This window comes from Kogia breviceps, chromosome X, assembly GCF_026419965.1.
Source record: "Kogia breviceps isolate mKogBre1 chromosome X, mKogBre1 haplotype 1, whole genome shotgun sequence".
NCBI lineage: Eukaryota > Metazoa > Chordata > Mammalia > Artiodactyla > Physeteridae > Kogia > Kogia breviceps.
The window spans coordinates 98,164,100-98,182,072 of NC_081330.1; the positions used below are offsets into that span (position 1 = coordinate 98,164,100).

Sequence of the window (17,973 nt, forward strand, 5' to 3'; positions counted from 1 at the left end):
GTGCAGCATAAGTATTTTTTATTTCTAGAATGTCTCTGAGATACTCAAATTACTTTTGGCAGCTATGTAGATAAGTTTCAACAATTTCCAAATGTGCACTTTCTCAGTGCTAAACACAGGCTCTATTACATAAATAATATGGTAAAATGAACATTCTTTTCTACCATGTGTGTAAAACTGTTAGTGGTGCTAATTAACATTCATTCATTTTTTCATTTATGCATTCATTTCTAGCTGTGTGGGCCTGGGCAAGTTAGTTAACCTCTATGAGCCTCAGTTTCTTTATATGTAAAATGGTTGTGATAGCATATGCTTTGCAGAGGTGTTGTGCGGATTGAATAACGTGGTATATGTAAAATGTCTAAAGGTTGTTATTTAAATTGCCATTATCATTATTATTCACCAAATACCCTAGTTCTCTGGCTTCAAGGACCTCTCGGTCCATGAGAGAATTTGACAAACAGTTAAAACCTAATCTAACTAGACTTAAGTGCTGTTAAGGTCAGGGTCGCATCTGACTTGTTCATCTAGTATCCTCAGCATAACTCGGCAACTGACACAGTAAGTACTCAGTCAGGAGTTGAAGGAGAGTGTGTTAAGTGAGCAATCCAGAGACTGTGACCACCTAGTAGGAGAAGGAAGTTGGGGAAATCTTTACAGAGGAGGTGGGGCTTGAATGATGTCAAGCTGCCTAGGTAACTTATTTAATCTTTTTAGACCTGTCTCATTTAGAAAAAGGAGTAGAGGAATACAGGTAGGGAAAATAAAAGAAATCTTAAAGTTTTTGAAAATGTTCACCCTGTTTTATTTTTTAAATTAATAATCCATATTCTTTAGAGCAGTTTTAGGTTCACAGCTCCTATTTTAGTTTTAGTGACACAGGTAACATATAAAAAATTCAAACAATAAGTATAAAGCTAAAGTTTTCAGGGACAACTTTAGGAATTTGTTGTTGTTCTCAGATCCTGTGGTTTGAGTGCTCATTATGTGCTGGACATGGTGTTAAATTCTTTATATTTTTCTAATTTAACTGTGGCCACAGACCTTCCTTTTGAGGCAATCACCCCCCTCCCCATTTTACAGATGAGAAAACTGAGGAATAAGGAGATTAGTAACTTGCCCTGGGCAAAGTGGCAATAATAGTGGCAATGTGGGGATTTGCACCTGAGTATACATGGTCTAAGTACCTGCTCTTCAGTACTGTTACACTGTTTGTCATTAGTATAAGCAGAGACTGGTTGTCTTTTAAGAGGTATTCCTACGTATAACACTCTAATATTCTGATTTTAGATGTTTGAGCAGATTAATAGAACACCTTGTTTTGGGTAACATCTTTTTAAGATATAATTCACATACCATACAGTTCACCTGTTTAAAGTGTACAATTCAGTGGTTCTTAGTATAGTCACAGGATTGTGCATGGTGACCATAATAAATTTTTGAACATTCTCATCACCCCCGAAAGAATCCCTGTATACTTTAACTCTTACTCTCCATCCTTCCCTACCCCAGGTAATGACTAATCTACTTTCTGTCTCCGCAGATGTACCTATTCTGGACATTTCATGCAAATGGAATCATACAATATGTCTTTTGTGACTGGCTTCCTTTTCTAAGCATAATATTTTCAAGGTTCATCCAGGTTGTAGATGTATCAGCACTTCATTCCTTTTTTAAGGCCCAATAATATCCTATTGTGTGGCTAGACCACATTTGTTGATCCATTTGTCAGTTGATGGGCCATTTGGGTGGTTTACGCCTTTTGACTATTATAATTAATCCTGCTATGGACATTCATGTACAGGTTTTGTTTTTATTTCTCTTGGGTTTATACTTGGGAGTGGAATTGCTGGGTCAAATAGTAACTCTCTTTGACTTTTTGAGGAATGCCAAACTGTTTTCCAAAGTGTCTGTACCATTTTACATTCCCACCAGCAGTCTATGAGGGTTAGAATGCTTCTTTAAAAAAAATTAATTTATTTATTTGTTTTTAGTTTTGGCTGTATTGGGTCTTCGTTGCTGCGCACGGGCTTTCTCCAGTTGTGGCGAGTGGGGGCTACTCTTGTTGTGGTGCATGGGCTTCCCATGATGGTGGCTTCTCTTGTTGCAGAGCATGGGCTCTAGGTGGGAGGGCTTCAGTAGTTGTGGCTTACGGGCTCTAGAGCACAGGTTTTAGCAGTTGTGGTGCACGGGCCTAGCTGCTCTGCAGCACGTGGGATCCTCCCAGACCAGGGCTCGAACCCGTGTCCCCTGCATTGGCAGGTGGATTCTTAACCACCACACCACCAGGGAAGCCCGGTTAGATGCTTTTTAATTAGGGGGTACTATCACAGCTTGCCTGCAGAGTCTGTTCTACACACTGTGACATAAAGCAAATTTTATGGGTTGTTGGTCAACCTTTTATCTCACGGACATATTTATACTTATTTTCAACAATTTTAGATGTTGTAGAACAAGGGTTGGCAAACTGTCTGTAAACTGCCAGATAGTAAATATTTTAGGCTTGACGAGCCACACATCTGTCACAGCTACTCAACTCTGCCGTTGTAGTGTGAAGACAACCATGCGAAAACAAATGTGTGGCTGTGTTCCAATAAAACTTTATTTACAAAAATAGGTGGTGGGCTAGATTTGGCCCTTGGGCTGTAGTTTGCTGATCCTGTTGTAGATTAAAAATGAATCTGGAGCTGACTGTCCAGTTCCCATTCTTGTTTACCCTCAAGGTTGGTTGTTCTTTCAGTGGTCTCAGTAGCCCCATAGTAGGTAGATTGTTTCTACCAAAATATAGAGATATTAAGACTGGTCCACCGAACTGTTTTCACTGTTAAATGGGGAAGTACTGTACATTTAGGTTTTTTGTTTGTTTTGTTTGTTTTTACTGCTTTTGGATTCTCTTTTTGATCCTTGGTTAAAGGGGAAGAAACCCATTAAAATTCTTCTAAGATTGTCTGACTGGAGGCAGTATAAATGTGGAGTGCCTAAAAAAAACTTTCCTTCATTCTTGCTTATTGCCTGTAGAATGGATGAAAGCAGAGTTGAGAACATACTAGAAATTGTCAGAAATGGAAGATTTTTCAAAATATTAGCTTTAATAAGGTTAGGGGAAACATCACTAGCTAAATCTCCATCCCTAATTGGAAAGTTGTGATGTGCCATCCATGTATATTTTATGACTTCACCAAGAGCCCTTGCTAGAGTCATTATTTGGGATTAGGGTGTGTAGTGTAAATAAAACTTCAAATTCTATTTTGTGTCTGAAATTCATTTCACTCGATACATTTTGTGGTAGTAAACATACACTATTTAGAGTGCTTTGTGGCTTAAAAAAACTGTCGTTGCCTCTTATGTACATAGGAAAGATAGCATTCTTTGAGCTTATAGATTTACATAATTTGTTTGCAAGACTGTTCTAATTTTTCAGTGTTGAGAAAAGCTCCAAAGATTATGTTAAAAGAGGGAATTTTGTATCAGCTTTTGTCTTTGCATTTGTATATATGAAAGGTGAATTAACTGTTCATAATGTGAAATTTCAAAACTGAGACAAGGAGAATCCCAGAATATATATTTAGGAAACAGCCATATATATGATTTATGGATGTTATAGTGCTCTTTTATGTAACTTCCCCAAATTTTATTAAGGCAGCAGTGTCCACCTCTTAAACATAAGCAAAATGAGGTGGAAATATTCTAAAGTTGTAGTCTCCGATACGATTGGGCAGTGAATCTAAATTACCTACATTTACAGACAGCATTTCATCTACTAGATCATGTTACATTGTCAAGTAGAAGAATGATCATGTTGGAATCTATTTAGACCACTTACTTTGATGAAAATACTTCTTAGGTTGGCTTTAGAAGACAGTAAAAGGCATCTCTTCCTATGATAATCTGTAGACAGTATTACTTATATTACATTATTTAGGTTAGAAGTTTTTGCTGAATTCCATCTGAGCCATTAGTTCAGAAGCAGAATGGTAAGCTTTTATTTATGTAGAATCTTTACTGGTCTTCTTAGGCTTAATATTGTCTTAACTGGATTTTTGTCCCAGCAGTAATATCTGGCATTGAATTTGAGATTATCTTTAATAATTTTTTCTTTAGTCACTTGTAAAATAGATACTTGTAAAACAAATAAGAAGGCATTTTCACTAAGGACTTTCTTTAATTATATTTCATGTAAATTTTAAAAAATTGTTACGGGAGTATTCAGATCACAGGTTAAAGTGAGAATGTAATTATCTCACATTATAATCAACATATGTAATACTTTTAAAAGCATGCTAATAAGAATGGAAAAAACGTCTACTGACCATACATATTGTAGATTATATTTCTTTCCTTTTTTCTTTCTTTTTTAAAAAACATTTCTCTCTTAAAATGGATGTAAAAATGATTTGTGTAAATACCTATTCAAATGTATACATTATCACTGTTGCAGGAAGAGCCAGGGAATCTGGAGAGGGAGATTCTAGGCTTGCTGCTCTACTTTTTGGATTATCTCCATTAATAGTATTTCTCCCATTGCTGAGTGTTTCTATTGTACTGCTGGGAAGGGTTCACTACACTTCCATAATCTGTGACCCACTTGCACTAAAGGTAGAGCGTGCTTTAAATTGCCATCTGATTAAAGTTCAGGCTTCTTGGTTAGACTTGCCTGGATGGCTTCAACATTAGCCCCATGAATGTGAATATGGACTTGAAGATCTTATTAGAATGATATTTTTCCCCGTGAAGACACATTCATAGACACAGTCCTGGAAAGACATGTACAAGTTGGATTTGATTAGTGCAGTTTAAAACTTACTAGGAAAAATAGTATTTTAAGGAAAAAATGCGGGCCTCACACTGCTGGTGGCCTCTCCCGTTGCGGAGCGCAGGCTCCGGAAGCACAGGCTCAGCGGCCATGGCTCATGGGCCCAGCCGCTCCGCGGCACGCGGGACCCTCCCAGACCGGGGCACGAACCCGCGTCCCCTGCACCGGCAGGCAGACTCTCAACCACTGCGCCACCAGGGAAGCCCAAGGAAAAAATTTTAATTGTGACAAATCAGCATTTGGTTTGTTTTCCTCAGTTTCTTCATCTTGTAAAAGAAGGTTAGTAAAGGCTATATTATCTACCTCAGTTGATCCTTATGAACATAAAATGACACAACTCTTCAAAAATCTTAAACTACCTTACATGTATTATTTTGAAATGAGGCATTTCTAATTAGGAATGGGCTTTGTCAAATATTTTTTGATTTTGCAAGAGTCTTTTACCGTTGTCTTTAAAACTGATTTTATTTTCTTGTTTGATTTCTAGAGCTTAATCTCAAATCTTTATAGGACTTAGAACGTGTTGGGTGAAAAATGTTGAATAAAGAGATTTGAGGAAGAATTGTGTGTATTTTACTAATGGGGTAATGTTTACACTGAAGTCAGAGTGAAGAAAAAAATCCTGACTAGTGTGTTTCCCCTTGCTTTTCTTTAAATTACTTAATTTTATTTGAGCTTTGAAGTTTGGAACTTACAACAAGTGACAAATTTTTGTGGCCAATCTGGTGTGAACTTCAGCAGCTACTTAAAATGTTGAACTCGCTGTTTAGTAGTGAGGTCTACAGCAGTGGTTCTCAAAGTGTGGACCTCACCCTGACCAGCAAAAGCAGTATCACGTGGGAATTTTTTAGAAGTGCAGATTCTCGGGCCCCAGCTGTATAGATCAGAAGCTCTGGGGGTGGGGCCCAGCAATCTCCATTTTCACAGTTCTCCAAGGGATTCTGAGGCCCACTAAAGTTAGAGAACCATTGATTTAGAACTCTAGATCAGAGCTCAATAAACTATGGCCCAAGGGCCAAATCGGCCCACTGCTTTTGTAAATAAAGTTTTTCTGGAATGCAGCCACACTCATTCATTTAAATAATGTCTGTGGCTGCTTTCACACTACAAGGGCAGAGTTGAGTAGTTGTAGCAGAGACCATATGGTCTGCAAAGCCTAAAATATTTACTTTCTGGCCTTTAACACAAAACGTTTGCTGATCCCTGCCCAAGTTGAAGCCTTAGTAGTACTGTTTTCTTGCCCATAACACTGAACTACAAATATCTGAAATCAATAGGCAAACAGCTATTTTTTTGCCTTTATACCTGACCCTATTATTTCTATAAACCCATTGCTCTGTGATATCAAATTATTAGTCAGTGACTAGAGCCTTGTGAATGAAAATAATATACTACTGTGCCCTTTCCTTCTATGTTTGGTAATAGTGGTAGCCTGTTTAACAATTCTGTGACATTTCCTCACTGATTTTGCAGTGGTATGTCCTTGGTTTTGCTGTACTCTAGTGTAACCTAACTTAATTATCTACTATAGTCTTCATTTCTCCCAATTCTTGCTGCCTTTTTACTCCTCAAGAGAAAACCCACTTTTGACTGCTAAGTTTAGGAATTCATGGGAGATGTTCGGTGTACTCTAAGCCACTGAAATAGCACCATCCCATCTGGAAAATTTTTAGCCTTGGCCTGGAGTGCTTTAGTCACTTGTACCTCACAAGGATGTTTATGAGCACATAGATAATGAATATTGTGGGTAATCTTAGGTTGTTTACTGGGTGAGTTTTCATTAGTCTTCCCATAACCAATGATGGCTATTTCTATCCTTAGTTGGACTATCATAATGCACCCTCAGTATTCTTTTTTACTTACTCTCAGGCTTTAAGGTAATTGGTGGTCAGTGTCATATAAAATACAAGAACTGAATTTCAGTGTTGTTCTTATTGATGCACTTGGAATCTTTCTCGCTACCCACACCACTGAAGGAAGTGAAAAAAAGGGAGAATGGCCTTCTCCCAGTCTCCATTAGTTCTTTTAGTAAGATCAGGCAAAAGTGTTGTTTTTGGGGCTTCCCTGGTGGCACAGTGGTTGAGAGTCCGCCTGCCGATGCAGGGGACACAGGTTCGTGCCCCGGTCCGGGAAGATCCCACATGGCGTGGAGCGGCTGGGCCCGTGAGCCATGGCCGCTGAGCCTGCACATCCCGAGCCTGTGCTCCGCAATGGGAGAGGCCACAACAGTGAGAGAGGCCTGCGTACCGCAAAAAAAAAAAAAAAAAAAAGTGTTGTTTTTGCAGCTGTGACTCCCTGGTTGTACATGACTGATGTTTTAAGTCAGGAAACATGAGTTGGCTGAATGATTCTGAACTATATTATTGGTGAGTTTCTTGGGTCTGTGATTTCTTTTAGTCAACTTGGTTGACTACTTTGGTAGGGGATGCTGGGTAAGACATAGGAAATAGTGAGCTTGAGACTGGAAATGATTGAGTTAGACCTTTCATTTAGGCTTTCCCATTCACGTGACTTAATACCTTTTGCCCTGCTTACTCATTGCAGAGGCGAGGTACAAGGAGAGAGGGTCAGGCAACGGCCAGCCCTCAGAGTGTGGCTACTTAGGTCTATTGTCGAAAGCAACCCATGTACAGGAGAACTTGAGCTTTACTGTTTTGTACAATGTAGTGTGGAAATGCAGTGTTTTAAAACCTAAATTGTTATTTATAGCGATGAATAAAATGTGAACTCTTTAAACGGGAGCAGTGTTCTGCAGCCTTATTGTCCCAGTCAGCACAATAGCCACCCACACGAATCATCTGAACAACCTCATCATTTCTGTTTTATCTACCTGAAATAGGGGTCAGGGGTGGGTGGTGATGAAAGCTTGGGAAATCACACCACACTTTAGGCAAGAAAAGTGCTCTGGTGACTCCAACTCTGTTGTTCTCCCTTGGTGTGCATAAGAGTCTCGGACAGCCCTGCGGAGCTGAAGGTACGCTTTAATAATTCCTTTTGTTCCTTGGCAGCTGGCCGTGCTTGGGAGCTGGGTGCTACTTCCCTAGAAGCAACTGCCATAGTTCTGCCAAATGTGTGGATTTTAAGCCATTTTAAAGGCTATAATGTTCAGACTCAGAATTTCTTAGTAGGCAGAGAGTGTCATTTAAGGGTATTTATGCTGCAGGAATAAGGTTCATTATGAAATAGACACTGCAACAAAGCCTCCATGTGACATAAACTTATTGAAGCTTGTGTCCTTTTTTTTTTTTTTTTTTCCTTTTTTTGCGGTACACAGGCCTCTCACTGTTGTGGCCTCTCCCATTGTGGAGCACAGGCTCCGGACACGCAGGCTCAGCAGCCATGGCTCACGGGCCCAGCCGCTCCGCGGCATGTGGGATCCTCCTGGACCGGGGCACGGACTCGTGTCCCCTGCATTGGCAGGCGGACCCTCAATCACTGCGCCACCAGGGAAGCCCGCTTGTGTACTTTTAAAACCATATATTTCTTTAATATATCTTTTAAGCTTCATTAGGTCAGGATTCACGGCTGTCATAGCCAGTGCTGTATCTCTACACCTAGGACAGCATCTGGCATATAGTCAATGTTCATTATATAGTTGTTGAACCAATTCAAAGAAGGGAAGGACGTAGCCGAACACGTTAGAAAAGATAAAATCTGACCCATAATGCACGAAGTCAGGAGTTCAGATTTTCATTTAGTGCTAATAGTTCGCTGCTTCAAAAACCATCTAATTCTCATAATGTCCCTTTGGGATAGGTTAGCAGATATAGAATTGTATAGTATATGCTGAACATAATGATGGAATCCTGAATAACACTTAGCTTCCCTTTTGAGAACTGTCAGATCGTTGTTATAATTAAACTAGATGAAGAAAAGACATTTCTAAGGTTGAAATGGAATGGAGAATTTTATGGTGAGTAAAATTACTAATACTTGCTTACCTGATCTGTCCAAAACTGCTTCCTCATTTGTAAAATGGATACAGTAGAATCTACCTGATAGGTGTTTTAACGACTAAATGAGACAGTGGGTATAAAGCACAGTTCCTGGCACCTTGCAAGTGCTCAATAAATATGAGTTGCTTTCATCATCAACAGTAAGTTTTGAGAGCCAGGCTCTGTGCCAAGTATGTCCTCCTTCCAGGTATTGCACCAATTTCCCTTTCCTCCCTCCTTGCTGCCTCACTCCTAGTTCCATCTGGGTCATCCAGGTTGAGGTATGAAGCTGGGATTGACCTTCAGTCACCTAGGCAGTCCCACCTGACCTTGAGCAAAGGTAAGGGACCAGATGCTAAGTTCTGCCATCTGCCTAATACTCTAGCCACTGGCCAGATGTGGCTATTTAAAGTTAAATAAAATTTAAAATTCATTGACTAGACATTTCTCCAAAGAAGATTTACAAATGGCCCATAAACATGAAAAGGTGCTCAACATCGTTAGTCATTAGGGAAGTGCAAATCAAAACCACAGTGAGACTTAACACAATAAGGACTTGACTTAAACCACAGTGAGACTAAACATGCACTAGGGTGGCTAGAATCAGAAAGACAGACAATAACAAATGTTGGTGAGGATGTGGAGAAATTGGATCTCTCATCCATTGCTGATGGAAATGTAAAATGGTGCAGCCACCGTGGAAAACACTCTTGCAGTTCCTCAGAAAGTTAAATTTAGGTTCTACAACCCAGAATTCCACGCTTAGATATATACCAAGGAAAATTGAAAACATATTCACACAAAAACTTGTACATCAATGTCCATAGCAGCATTATTCATAATAGCCAAAAGGTGGAAACAGCCCAGATGTTCATTGACTGATGAATGGATAAATGTGGTAGTTGTACACAGTGGAATATTATTCGGCCATAAAAGAAATAAGAAATGAAGTGCTGATATGTGCTACCATAAGGATGAACCTTGAAAACATTATGCTAAGTGAAAGAAGCCAGACGGAAAAGACCACATATTGTATGATTTCATTTATATGAAATGTCCAGAATGGGCAAATCTGTGGAGACAGAAACTGGATTAGTGGTTGCCAGGGGCTGAGGGGGAGGGAGAGGATGGGGAGTGACTGCTAATGGGTGTGGAGTTTCTTTCTGAGATTATTAAAATGTTCTGTAATTAGATAGTGCTTACTGATCGAGACATATCTTTGTGAATATACTAAAAAACACTGAAGGGCTTCCCTGGTGGCGTGGTGGTTGAGAGTCCACCTGCCGATGCTAGGGGACACGGGTTCGTGCCCCAGTCCGGGAAGATCCCACGTGCTGCGGAGTGGCTGGGCCCGTGAGCCATGGCCGCTGAGCCTGTGCGTCCGGAGCCTGTGCTCTGCAACGGGAGAGGCCACAACAGTGAGAGGCCCGCGTACCACAAAACAACAAAACAAAACAAACAAACACACTGAATTGTATAGTTTAAAAGGGTGAACTTTATGATATGTGAATTATATCTTCCTCATCTTGTCGGTTTTTTTTTTTTTCTGGTATGCGGGCCTCTCACTGTTGTGGCCTCTCCCGTTGCGAGCACCTGCATCGGCAGGTGGATTCTCAACCACTGTGCCACCAGGGAAGCCCCACTAGTCTGTTTTTTACTGAGTTTCTTTTCCCATTTCTTAGTCTTGGTATCTTTCATGTTAGAGGTATCCCTCAAGCTAGTTGAGGAGGTTGTTTTTGTTATGGAATAGTTGACTGGAAACTCAGTGTACATGAGTGGGGCTTGTTGATGGATGGGCTTCCCTGGGGGAAACTGGGTATTTATGAGGAACTAGCTGTGAAGTTTTTTTTTTTTCCTTAAGCCAGTCAGTTTTTCTACTTAGGACTCCTTGAATTTCTTGTGGGAGGGGATTTGGGTGTAATAAGCTTGAATCTAGTATTCAGAAGCCCAGTCTGGAAAGGGCTGGATCTTTCACCATTGGCTGTGCAGATTTTTACTTCTTGTTTTCAGTAAAGCATACCATTTCTGTGCTCAGTTATGGCCGGTGTTCCTGAGTTTGGGGTCTCTGGTTCAGCCTCTCCAGAAAGTCTTCTGTTGTGTGGTGAAAAGGCAGTTGCCTGATGCTCTGGTTGAGGTGAAAGAATCTGAGAATCTTACTACTCTTTTAAAGGATTCCCCCCCTCCTGTTTTTTGAAAAATTAAATTCCTGTTTCCTTCAAATGTCCATTGAAGCATCAATTCTTGAACTTTTACCTTCTGCTTTTCTAAGGCCCTCAGGAATGGACTAGCTTATTACTTGCTTCAGTTTAGATGGCCACTGGAGGTACTTGGCAGAAAGAAGAAAGATACAACCAAGTCAGTTACCTCTTTTTCAAAGGCTTTTCATCTAAAATTTTGTGGACCTCTCCCTTTTACTGTCAGATTCTCTCCCACTTCCTCGATCTTGTTGGTTTATGTCTTTCCTAATTCTTCACTCTCATGACTTCTGAAGGGAGGTAGACAGATGCTTATATTCAGTTAGCTATGTTTAATCAAAAGCCCCTCCATCCCTTGAAACCCTCTCTTTTTCTTAGATTTCTAATTATTTCTTGGACACCTGGTTCCATGATTAGAATATGAGCTTCTCAAAGGTAGGAACCAGGGACTTTATATCTCTAGCACTTATATAATGTCTGGAGTATAGTAGGGTTATTAGATGCATGGACTTTGAATGTGTGCCCCAGTCCACGCCTTCAAAGTTCAGGCAGTTTACCAATTTGCCTTGACTTTTACTTTCTTCTTGTACAGAAATTCAAACTAAACAGTGAAATCCTTCTGGTAGATAATCTGGGAAGCTCTCCTCTTTCCTTGACCCTTGCTTATTCCTTGTCCACAGTGCATCTAATGCAAGGCCTCACATGCATCCAACCTTCCAGAACCCCAAGAATATGTCAGAGCTTTAAGCCCCCTATGGTTGTCTCATTCTCCAGAGCTCCGTTTTACGTATTTGGTTAAGGTCTCATTTGCCCCAACCAGTATTCTAGGCTTAGGCAGCTGTGATGTTTGCTAATGATCCCTACTGTTTTCGACAATGCTGCAGGCTTGGGGCTTTCCCTTGGAGCTCCAAATCAAGTCAGCTCCCTTTAATGGCAGTGTCAGTGTCCCCAGAGCTACAATGCCACAGGTTGTAGTGGGGGTAATGGAAGCAGCCCCAAGTTAAAATGCCACAGACCCCGCTTGTACCTAGGATTGCTAGTACCTGCCATCAGAAGTCCTGCTCCCCTTCTTAGATTTTCAACATATTTTTTATACCCATTTATAATTTGATAGCTTTTCCTTTAGTATAAGTACTTCTTCATGTCCTTGATAATTCATTATAAATAATTTCTGATGGCTGTGTATCATCTCATCATTTGGATGTCTCATAATTTACTTGATAATTCCTCTGTTGTTGACTTCAGATAATTACTTGTTTAATTTGTTTCCCTTTGCCAAAAGGCTCTAAACTCAAAGAGGGCTGGGACTATTTTTTTTTCCAGTTCATCTTTAATGCCTGACACAGTTTTGTTGAAAGGTTTTTTCTCAAATTTTAAAATATTATAATAAATAATACTTTGAAGAGTATCTTATTGCCAAAGCTTTATTCAGATTTCATATTATTTTCTAAGAATGGCATCTAGAAATATAATTGCCTGGTCAAAGGATAGAGACATTTTTTAAGCCTCTTGACATAGGTTGCCTGATTGATTTCTGGAAAGGTTCTACCAGAATGTCTTCTTTTAGCAGCAAATGGTATCCCCTAACTGTTGCATTGTGCATTTGGCAACATTGAACATGCTAATTGCTTAAGTTTTATTGACCTGATGGGCAAAAATGTTATCTCATTGAACTATTTTGTCTTTTTGATAACCAATGAAAACATTCATTTTCCTCATGTTTAATTTTTTGTATTTCTTCTATAAATTGGCCATTTGGGTTTTTCCCCCATTTTCCTATTAGTTGCCTAGTGTTTTTCTTGCTAATTTATCTAAACTTTATATATCAAATATATTAACCTATACCATTTTCTTTCCTTTTTTTAACATCTTTATTGGAGTATAATTGCTTTACAATGGTGTGCTAGTTTCTGCTTTATAACAAAGTGAATCAGCTATATGTATACATATATCCCCATATCTCCTCCCTCTTGCATATCCCTCCCACCCTCCCTATTCCACCCCTCTAGGTGGTCACAAAGCACCGAGCTGATCTCACTGTGCTATGTGGCTGCTTCCCACTAGCTATCTATTTTACATTTGATAGTGTATATATGTCCATTGTCTTTCAAATATTTTTCAAGTTTAGTTTTTCATTCTGTTTCTGATGAGTTTGGATGTGTGGAAACTGACAGTCATACACAAGAAGCCTCTTTATTTGGTGTGATTAGATCTCATAGTTGGTCTGCTTAATAGGAAGGGGTATCCTAAAAAAGTTTATGTGTCTTCAACATTAAAGCTTCAGAATACACATTAAGTAGCTAATTCTTTTATCTTGGGCTGCTTTTCTTTGAATATGAGCCTAATTGATTAAAAATCTGCTATATATTTCTTTTTTACATCTCATCCAAAATTCATCATCAATGATTTCTAGTTTTAGATTCTTTAAAGTGGAGTGATACATTAATGAGCTGTAATCGATGCAGAATCCTTTCAGGTATTTTACAGATTCCGCCCCCCCAGTCTTTTGCAGGTTTGTCATCCACATTTAATTCAGCATCACCTTTATCTGGTCTTTATAGCCAGTTCCTTTCTTTTTGCACTCACCTCCAATGGATGTGACATATAATTAAGAATTATAGTAACAGGTACACAACTAGCATAAAGAGGAGCACATAAATAACTCTTGGTAAGTAGGCAACTTAATTTGTAGAGCTCGTAGGCAGGTGTACCACACAGTAGCCTGTTAGCCTTGAGCAATCACGGTGCTGTGGGCATTCATTAGGTTTCTACACAGCGGCTGGGGAATGGGTCAGTCTGCGGAATGGGTCAGTCTGCGAAATTGGTTAAGTAGAGGTTGATTAGGAGAGCTTCTACCATAGTCAAACTCTGTCAGTACTTTCCTTTGTTATTTTTGTAATTGTTTTGATGCTTAGAAAGTCCTTCTCTTCCTAGGAGTCATGTGGAAATTCACCTGCATCTGTCTCTTTGTTTTGATTTCTTACATTTAACTCTTTGATTTATCTGAAATTTATTTTGTTTTTTAGTATGCAGTTAAGATCTAAATAGATTTTTTTTAATCCTCAAATAATGTGCCAGTTTTTCTAGTATAACAAGTGTTTTCTTAAAAGTGACTGATCAGAAGTGCCATTTCTAGTTCTCAACAATTAGTCTAGTCTTGGGAGTGGAAGGTCAGTATCATCCATGGGTTGGGGCAGGGCAGGTAGTGAATAGAGTGGGGTATTACACACACACACACACACACACACACACACACACACACACACACACAGAGAGAGAGAGAGAGAAAGAGAAAAAGAGAACTGGGAAATTGGGTAAGAAAGAGTTAGCAAGAAGTGGGTATTTGTCAAGAAACCCCTTTTAGAACCCTGGCCCTGCCCCAAATGGTGATTTGAAGGTGCAGCTGGTCTCTGTATTTGGATAATAGTGGGTTAAAGTAGTTTATTAAGCAGCTTAATAAACATAAACAATTAATAACTAGTTTATTAATAAAAGGTATACCAACAAAGAAGGAATTAAGCAAAGTTCTACAGGTACTGTCAAACTCGAAAGTGTGATTTGCCCACATCTATTTTACTAGTTTCTGCTGGGAAATTCTTTATGATAATTCCTCAGTCCTTTGAATTATGGTTGTTTCGTGTAAGCCTTTCTCTGGAATAAGTTGACCTCTCTTAGTGCAATTATTGCTTTTTCCTGGGCCATAGCATTAGGTCAGTTAGTGAAATACTGAGTCTAATACTGTTTGAGGCTGTGAACAGTTTCCAAGTATTATATGGAAAATATGGGATTAATATTAAACTGCTATGTAGCAAACGTTACTAATGGTAAGTTTTATTATACAGTGGTATTTATGCTGGTTTTACATTTTAAAATGTTTTCTCTTTAAAGGACCACTATATGAATTTTACTTTCAAAATATTATTATTTGGTTTGATAGGCTCTGTTTAATCTTCCCAACATTTATTTGTATAATAAGTCACTTCAGAGTGGCTCATCAGCATTGTATTAAAGCAAACAACCAACCAACAACCACCCAACAGGGGAGATTTGTTTCAGCTGAGCCTTACTCTCTTAAAGGTGTTTTCTTGAAACCCTTGCCCTAGGAAGTACCAACTGCAGGCTCTTTTCCCCTCTCCCAGTTTTAGGTTATTGGGAGTTTTCACTAGAAAGCATAGCAGAGCACATGCAGTAAGTGTCCCCAAGTTTTTCAGACCATCTGGAGTTACCTGTGGCTGCTGTGTAGTCTAAAACTTCAGATGGCTTTGTGATCTATTGGCAGATGGCTGAATTGGAATCCTTGTGTCAGAGTTTTATCATATTTTTCGTTCCAGGATAGAAGAGAAAAGTGAAATGGGAAATAAGACATTGAAGGTTGTGGTATTTTATGTGAATTTGAGAAGTATTGACATTTGTCAGATAGAAGAATATTACTAGAGGTTGATGTTGTTACTGCTTTGGGTTTCTATCTTTCAAGTTACATTTCTTCACCTAGAATTAGCTGAGGAAAAGTGGTATTTGTAATGGATTGATGATTTCAGTAGATATGATTTTGTTTTTGATACCTTCAGAGACATGGCTTAAACTAATTAGAAAGATATCACTGCTTTGCGTAAGTCTCAAAAAGACTGTTGTTAAGCTTTTAATTCAGTATTTGCTGAGCCTGCTGTGCCTGATGCATGAAAATAAATATCTTATGGTTTACTGAAAAGGGTAAAATGGCCCTGATCTCAACAACTCCCTTGTATCCACACACCCTGTATTGCTTACTGCCCCTTTTGAATCTAAGGTGATTCCTCAACTTGGTACATTGTTTTGATGTTTCGCTCTATGTCTGTTTAGGACATGTGTAGGCTATTTAAATGCATTTATCTTGGAAATGTACAGATGTATCATACCCAGTTTTGTTTGCTTAGGTAGCACTAAGACTTCAGAAATATCAAATATTTGAGTATTTGGTTAGGAATTTGATATTTACACAAACACACGCACGCACACACGCACGCACGCACACACACACAGAACATATGGACTCAGCTAGCCCAGAAAAAGATGAAGGCCTCCTGGGCAGAAGCTGGGGCTGGGTTGAGGGTGGGATTTATGAGAACCTGGTTTGGTATATACTTATGATGAAAAATTTGCCCTCTGCCATAGTCCGTTCAGGCTGCTATAACAAAAATACCATAAACTAGGTGGTTTAAGCAGCAAACATTTATTTCTTATAGTTCTGGAGGCTGGGAAATCCAAGATCAATGTGCTGGCAGATTCCGTGTCTGGCGAGGGCCTGCTTCCTGTGGCCATCGTCTCGCTATGTACTAGACACAAGACAGAAGGGGAGAGAGAGCTCTCTGGGGTTTCCTTTATAAGGGCACTAATCCCATTCATGAGGGTTCCACCCTCATGACCTAATCATCTCCCAAAAGCTGTACCTCCAAGTATCATCACATTGGGGATTAGGTTTCAACATATGAATTTTAGGGGAATGCAAACATTCAGTCTGTAGCATTCTGATTTCCATGTAGCTGATCTTGAAGATCATGCAAAATTTCATTTTTATGTTGTGCTACAACTTTTATTTCTTCAACATTTTCCTCAGAAAATTATACTTCCACTTTGGAATAATCTAGTAGAGTGTATTAGGTAGCAGTACACAGATAACTTTGTACAAGAGAATATGCAATGTATTTTACATATTCTGTTTTTGCTTGTATGATTCTCCAAATCATCTCAGATGGTGCCCATTGTGTACAGTAATAGCAAGGGAGAAAGCTGTTAATATCACTGCTTCTAGCATATGTCTCCTGGTTGAGGGTGTATATGCCCAGTGTCAAAGGTATGCTATGGCTTACGCCTTGTGTAGAGTGGCTTTTAGAAAGTTACTGATGCTTTTCCATCCACATTAGCCAAGTAGGGGGATGGATTAGACAACAGGATATATCTAGTGCTTTTATCTTTGGCAGGTAGCTGTGTTTTTGAAAGAAGCTTTTATCTTCTCATCTAGCCAGAAGGTTTTGATTTATAACTTGAAATTTTCAAACTCTGCTTGCATGTATTTTTTTGTTCATTTTAAAACTAAGGTCCTTTAGCATTCAGACACATTAATTTATAGCACTTGTGGAACAATCACTTGTGCTATCCACGTATACACCCTTTCTTTTTTGTAGTTAAGATCTGTGTTATATTTACATATTCAGTATGTAAGGTATTCCAAAGGTGACCTGAATAAACTTGACCTTAAAGATGTCTTTGGAACTTGTTCCACATTGTTACTGTTTCCTTTATAAAGTCTGCTTAGTTTCCAAACTTCTATAAGTTACATTTATAGACTTTCCATGTGGTTTTAAGTGGTTTCAAAACTTCAAAGGAAATAGATTTTGGAAAACTGTAATGAATTTCACCTGGGAATATGTAGCACCTGTTTTAAAGATCACTGATAGTGGGATGTTAATGTGTACATTTTTTATATTACTAAAGTTTCTCTAAACATTGAAACTTCAATTACATTTATCCTGGGTACTAAGACTTGGATCTCAGGGGATACTTCACTGCTCTTATTGAGGTTGGGGTCATAGGTTATTCACTGTGGTAATAGCGACAAGTCATTTTATTTGGTAGGCAATCAAATATTTGCTGATTTAATTAAACTTGCCTAGTTATTTTTACCTTATTATAAATTTTAGTCTATAGAACTGAAGACATTTCTCTCCTTTGAGTTAAAAAAACAATACATATATGTGTGATAAACTTCCCCTCTCCCATGGTGAAACTAGTTTTTCTTTTTTCTTCTAAGAAGGTTATCCAGTAGGGTAAAACTGAACTCTTCCGTGGATGCTAATGTTATTTCTGCCTGGTGGAATTAAAGCTGTGAAAATGATTGGAATATACTCTCAATCGTATGTGCTTCCCTCACCCTAGTCCATTATTTCTTTGGTGTAAAATCAGAAGAATGAACTCTTAGTTGAGTTCTCTGTACTGCTACACAAGACAATATAACCATGTTCTTGAAGTGAATTTAATTTTAGATGTTGAGTAT

The 17,973-nt window shown here is 38.9% G+C and overlaps 1 protein-coding gene across 19 annotated transcripts in view; it reads left to right on the plus strand.

The window, feature by feature from the left end:
• CASK (calcium/calmodulin dependent serine protein kinase) overlaps positions 1–17,973 on the plus strand; it is a 401,244-nt gene that overhangs the window by 8,817 nt on the left and 374,454 nt on the right. The window contains exon 1 of one of the 19 annotated variants that reach the window (XM_067022842.1): positions 15,520–15,523. The exons of the other annotated variants lie outside the window; for them this stretch is intronic. The gene's annotated coding sequence lies outside the window, so the exon portion shown is untranslated. Of the gene's footprint in view, positions 1–15,519; positions 15,524–17,973 lie in introns of those variants that run through there. 19 annotated transcript variants of the gene reach the window in all.